Here is a 6822-nt window from a genome sequence, read left to right on the forward strand (position 1 = left end):
TTCAGAGCAGTGGTTAAAAAGGAGTAACATCAACATATATCTGCAGGTTTTCCACAAATAAACACATCTTGGCTGGTGTCACCAGTGGAGGACTGGTCAAAGAAGGAGGAATCTGAAACTCTGCCATAAAACATGTAATTATGGTTGGAGTATGAAGAAAAGGAATAGCCCGGAGCCTTTTACTTTCTGAGAGAGGCCAGATGGAGCTGTGGACTGCTGTTCTCCAACTTGTCACCTGGAGCTGGTGGAAACCAAACCCAAGAGAATGACTCCGCTTGCAAAGGGGATTCCTGCAGCAGATGGATGACTGATTGGGTCAGGACAGCCCCTAGGAGAGGTGGGGAATGACCCTTACAGGATGATCCTCACGTGAGTTTTGAAGGAAGAAATGGGCTTACTGAGCTAGGATTCAAATGCAAGATAAGTATAAGATTAAGTAGTTCCTCACGTTGGTATAGTGTTTTCTTCTTGTGAACTGACCAGTTTCACAGATTTCAGTCTGTGCTGCCTCCTCCCTGGTACAGCATGGGGTCTCCTCATAGTCATATACTTTCTCTTGAAGATGTCCTCGAGGGGTAGGAAGGTGCTATTAGCAGCCTACAGCATGAAGGAGCATGTGCAGGAGCACAGGACATTTCTGGTTTAGCCATGAGATGTGTCACACACCAGGTGTGTCAGCACGGGGACCACCCTCCGTCTGGGTCTGAGCCTCCTGAGACAGCATCAGAGGACGCCACGAAGCTCTGGGGAAGGACCAGCAAGTAGTTACTGGAGTTACTGGGCAGATCAGCATAGCGAGGGCCAGGGAGAGGGCTCAGGGGTCATGGAGGCCATGAGGGGATGGGGGAGCCCAATGTCCCACATGCACAAGGAGACCGAGGTTCAGACCTTCAAAGTGTGGGCTTATCTGTCTTGGGTTGTAAGTGAAAGCTCTCATGACAGCTCCTTGCAGGATAATCTGTGTTTTTTCCTCAAGATAGGTTAAGTGGCTCTTGGATTAGAAAGTGCTGAGGAGTGCTCCCTGTAGTTTATCTTTGCTAATGGTTTCCTTAAGATCCTGTTCCATGCAACACGAGTGATGCGTCATTTCATAAAACTTGGCCATAAAAGTTACATTAGCGCAGGAATGGGTAATACAAGCTCACCCATGGAGATCTCCATGAGCCTGCAAAGTGACACATTACCTTTTCAGAGAGGAGACAGCAGACCAGTTTTGTGTAAACCTTCACGATCAGCATTGTAAATTGCACCCTGACACCCAGCCACCACTGGCAGAGGTAAGAAAAATCCCAAATAAAAGGTCCTTTCTAGGAAGGACACGATAGATGACAGACAGAGAAGTCTCAAGGAAAATAAGCGTTTGCAGAGACTGCAGGAGCTTCACCCGGCGAGCCTGGAGCTGTCAAAATCCAGCTTGTCAAGATAATTGAAGAAAAGCAATTTCCTAAAGAGTAATGAGCTAAAGTGAAGGAAATGTATCTCCTCAGCTCTGGAAGCAGGATATACTGAATTATCACATAGTGGAAGAGCCAAGCAAGACATTTTGACATACGTCACTCAGGCATTAAAGAGCTGCAGCCTCTTTAGGAAATTAAGTAATGAGTGTGAATAGGAATAAAGGAAAGTGCCTGTTTGGAGTGGATGAAAGGACTCCAGATGTGTACATGGCTGTGACTGCTTCATATTGTTTGGGACTTTCAGCCCTGAAAACAAAAGAGAAAATCCTGATGAAATATGTAAGCCTTCACTTGAATGCTATCAAGACAGAACCAAACCTAATGTTAAAGCACAAATTCAGAAAGGAAACACAAGAGGAAATGAAAAGTGAAAGAGAATTTCCCCTTGAAAAAAAAATGTAATAAAGATATTCCACTTCCCCACGCTTTCCCTTATCTCACGCTGCTTGGGGACCATCGGTTCTGCATATGCGAGCCGCTGCACAGACTATACCGCATTATTGCAGGATGTAATTTCTGGGTTTGAGAGGAACAATTGGAGCCGGGGGCCCTGTCGTGCTCCTCAGCATGCCCTGCACAGCCCCAGCCCCGCAGCTCAGGTGCCGTCGCTGTCGTTTCCACCGTGGGCTCACCTGCATCCCCGCCACGCTGGAATAAACCCGGCGCGGGTCACAAACAACTTGGGGCTGATTATTAAAAACTCAGGCAATACTTATATTGCAAAACCCTCTTACAACAGCCTGCTGCTCCTCGCAGAGTTTTGGCGACGAAATAAAAACAGGAATGAGAAACTGGAGCTGATTGACCAGGTAGGTCACGTCACCCAGTGTGACAAGCTGCAGCACCTTTGCCCTTGGCCGCCTGGCTGCGTTTTCACTGCTTGCTCCTTCCCAGGGCCTGATACCACATTCAACAGCTCCCACACGCTTGCTGGGGACCACACGTTTGACCGAGGTCCCTTCCAAGAGCCCTGCCAGCCTGGCACAGGTGTGGGACAGTGTCAACACCACCGCTGGTCTGCAGGACAGAGCTCCATTTGGGGGTAGCTCAGACCCGGGCGGACTGAAGAGGTGAGCTGTGTCGCACTGCCGGGAAGTTTTCATCAGTAAAGAAAAAAGAATAGCCAAACCTTTTGATTTGAAGCTTTCTGATCCAACAGAGGGGTCTTGCCATCAGGGAGCGAGTTTGGCAGGCGGCTGTTGCGTTGTGGTGCTGTCTGAGACTCAACGTGGGCTACAGCAAAGTGAAAATGATTCAAAAACATGGCTTTCAGGTCCTGGTCTGGGGTTGTGGAAAATAGCCTGAATCTCAAGCAAGAATACACTACAGTATTTGAATCTGCGGTGACAACGATGACTCCCAAACCACTGCCCTCCTCTCTTCTCCGCTCCCAACCCAGGAACGGCGTTTTGCTCCTGCACAGATCACGACAGCAGGATTATTATTAGCATGTCGTAGACTCAGACAGACCATTAGCGAGGAACGATCCCTAGGTAAATAATTAGCAAATTACCTGTTTGAAAATAGAAGCAGAAAACTTAATTCTCGATTGTTAGGAGTCTGGCATCGTTCACATAAAAATTACAGCCATAAACCAATTTCCCAATGCCAGCCTTTCCTTTGCCAAGCCATTTTCCCAGAGTAAACAAAAACCTCTGAGAACACTTACCTTGGTACAAAACCTTGCAAGAGAAATAAACAGAATGATGTCCAAAATGAAAAATAAAATAGGATGTGTTGGATTTATAGCACTGGGAAGGCCATAAAACTTAATACTACGAATGCAAGAGGTTGAAGCCGTTTGCTCTCATCAGTGTATCCCTTCCATCAAACACCACCTTCCGCTGCAAATCAAGTCCTAAACAGCTGGTGGAAAAACAAGAGGCAAAGGGAGAACAGGGCTAAATTATGAATTGTATTAATGAGTGGAGTTATTTTTATGGCATTAGAGAAGACCGAGGTAAAAAAAAAAAAAAAAAAGAAAAAATATTTTCTTTTCTTTTATAGTTTTGATGTATTTAAGAATTATGCACCACAGGAGCAGAGGGTAACATGATGCAGATAAATATCCCATGTTACTGGGGGGAAATTAAGGAAAAGTATGCCTGCAAGTATTCAATTAATTGAGTAAGAGTTAGGCTGCCGCTCAGCAGCTCTCTGACACCTGGCAAAGGCAGCTGGCAGCGGTGCTGCCCATGGGCAAAGTCCACCCAAAGCAGGGACGTGCTCAAAGAGACACAGCACGGTCCTCCTGAAACACTCTGCTCCCTGAAAGCAGCCAACATCACAGCAAAGCAGGAACCGATAGGAGCAGGACCGCTCGCTTTTTAAGCGTTTTTAATGGAAAACGGTGTCTGATAAAGGCATCATCTTTCTGGCATGTCATCACAGGAAATTTGCTACAGGCAGCCAGCTTTGCAAGGCACGCAGAAAAAAAATCGCAGCAGTTTTGCCGCATTCTTTTAAATAGGATTATTTGTCAAGATCCTCATCTCCATCATCTTTAGAAAGACCTGCCTCAGACAACAAATATATTTGTACAAGACCTTGACTGATTCTAATTCTTAATTGGGGGTATCAGGAGTAGCTCTGCCAAGCAAGACCTTGTACCTGAGCAGAGCTGGTGGAGATAAAGGAGCCAAGTGAAGAGGATAAGGTCTGACAAGGAACAATTCTGAGTTCTAGGAATCTAATTTTGCTTACCAAAATCCCTTCACTAACAATTTTAGTTGTAGTCTGGGGGGAAAGGAGATGGAGAAGACACAATGAAAACATTGTATGGAATGGGCAAAACATTGGGGAAAAAAAAAAAGAGGACAAAACCCCCAAAAGCTATACTGAACAGTTGGACCCGAAGGAGAACAGAAAAAATTAGATTAATAACAGAGGAAACTGGCTAGCTCCACTGAGCAAATGCTGGTTAACAGAAAAACTAAATTCTGCAGGCTTAAACAAGACATTAAACTGGTTGGGGCGGGAGGGAAGTGCTCTCAGATATAAGTCAAGTGGCTTTACTGACTTTGAACACTCAGCTGGACTGGAAAAGCTTTTTACTAAAGCAGCCATAGCAAATACATGCAAATAGCTGAGAGCACAAATTATAGAAGACTACGCACTTAGAGAAATATCCTCTGCTGATGCTAACACGTGTTTCTTGCTTCAGGCAGCAAGTTTAAATGTCTGCACAACAGGCAGCAGGAATGTGCAAAGAACTCCAGATGCCTCATGTGTCTTGGATTTAACTCATTTGTATGCTTCTAGGCACTTAAAGAATCACTGCTTAAACCTCTCTGCCCATTCCAGGTGGGTTCATCCTAATGGGGTGATGGCAAAGTATATTTTTCATCAGCAAATGGAAAATAAAATCTGACAAAGGCATTATTTTAAAGACATGTCCAAAAGTGAGAACAGCTTTCAAGATCCCTGGGCTCAGCCAGCTCTCCCAGGACTGGAAGGAACCAACAGCACCAAGCTGGCCATGGAGAGACACAGGGAAGTTCTCACCAGGTACCATGTGCCCTGTGTAGAAATGGTGACAATAGTCACTTTGGAAAATATTTGTGAACCCTTCCAGGGTCCAGTTCTGCACAAATTCCACTGGCACAAATGAGGACCGATTCTGCTGACGTGGCAGTATTGTCACTGAGACTCACAGCTCGAAATCAAACGTTTGGCAGAGTACTGGCCCAGATTTGACGTTAATCGGGCTCTTCGTTCTTGCCGATGCTTTGGCGCCCGCTGGGTGAGGCGAGGTTGGTGCTACCCCTCCAGCTGCAGCTTGGGCCCAATGCATTTCTTCACAACGCTCCCACTCTCGGCACACGCAAAGCCTCAGTGCAAAAAAGCCACAGCCTGAAGGGAAATGCTCCAACGCACTTAGAAATCAAGATTTTCCTTGCATCTGTGAAATCCTTTCCAGCATGAGCCATACCCCATTTTACCCGGTAGCACTGAGATACTCTGATGATGGACTATAGAGACAGGGGAGGGTTCCACGTCAGATGCCAGCTGTGCTTCTCGCAAGCTTTGCTGCCCTCCCTGGGGTCACAGTGCGGGCTCACAGCACCGGTCTGCGCCCAGAAGACCCTCTCATCACAGCGTTCTCCTGCTGCGGAGTCCATGGCACCCAACGTGGCTGCGGTGGGGAAGCTGGAAGTGGCTGAAATCCATGACACCCTCCCAGGAATCGTTGGCTTGCGGAACACGAGGGAACTGTGACAAAATATTGGCCAGCGTGAGGGCATTTACACCTGCATCAGCAGCCTGACCAGCCTGAGCTTTCTGGCAGGCAGCACAGCACAGAGGGCCCTGCAGATCAGATTCGCAAGAGCCCCTGCACGATGGCTACAGGGGGTGTCTGCCACCAAGAGTTGCACGGCATGAAAGCAAACGCTTTAAATTTTAACAATCAAGAACCTGAACCTGAGCAGAAAGAGGCAGCAGAGCCGGATGGAGTTCACATCACAGGAGCCCCTCCACAGCGGTGGCCGTGTCAGCCATGGCGAGGGAGGTGCGGGGGGTGACGGGACGCGCGAGCCTCTCGTTTCTAAGGACATCTGTCAAAGGAGTTCTTGTATCTGGATGTAGAAGGTTTGCACCACTGTTCCCCTACAGAACCACAAGAATACACCTGAATATGAAAGCCACTTGGCTTTTAGGGACATTTTTAACCACACCACTTCAATTTTATTACTAGATTCAGTGGTAAGTAGGCCTCTTGATTAGCACTTTCCACAAGTTGTAAACTAGCAATAGCAGTAAAGCACGGCAGCCATTCCTCGCCTGAACCTCATGCTGGTAAGCAAAACAACCACCTTTGAGCAGCTCAAAACAAGCGTCGTGTATCTCCAGTTCAGACCTGACAGCTGAGAATACCGGCGCGGTGCTCGGGGTGTAGGATCCGGGGGGCAGCGTGGAACACGGCCCCATCATTTCCTGCAGATGGGACGACTGCCCATGACCACGCAGGGAAAGAGAGAGGTGGTTTTCACTTCTGCAGGAAGCCAGCTCTCAAATTTAATGAAGGTTTCTCCTTCAAATTGCTTCACCAAATAGGAGAGTAACACTGGGTCTTGTAACAAAACGTCACCTGCTTTTCGAGTACAAACTAAATGAGCTTCCCTGAGAAAATAATTGCCAGCTATTGAAAGGCTACTGTTGGAGCTCGAGAGGACTGTCAAAACACAAAGAAAGATGTACCACATTCTTCCTGAATTGATACTTCAGACGAAATCTATTTGTGTTTTGAAATGTGGCACTAGAACAATGACCGGTCGTTTTTGTGCAGTTTCGGCCTGAGAGCCATGCAATCATTTCCTAAGAGCAGCGTTTCTTTGCTGTTGATGGAAATGCTGGGGAAAACAAA

Source organism: Caloenas nicobarica, chromosome 6, assembly GCF_036013445.1.
Source record: "Caloenas nicobarica isolate bCalNic1 chromosome 6, bCalNic1.hap1, whole genome shotgun sequence".
In the NCBI taxonomy this organism is placed as follows: Eukaryota; Metazoa; Chordata; class Aves; order Columbiformes; family Columbidae; genus Caloenas; species Caloenas nicobarica.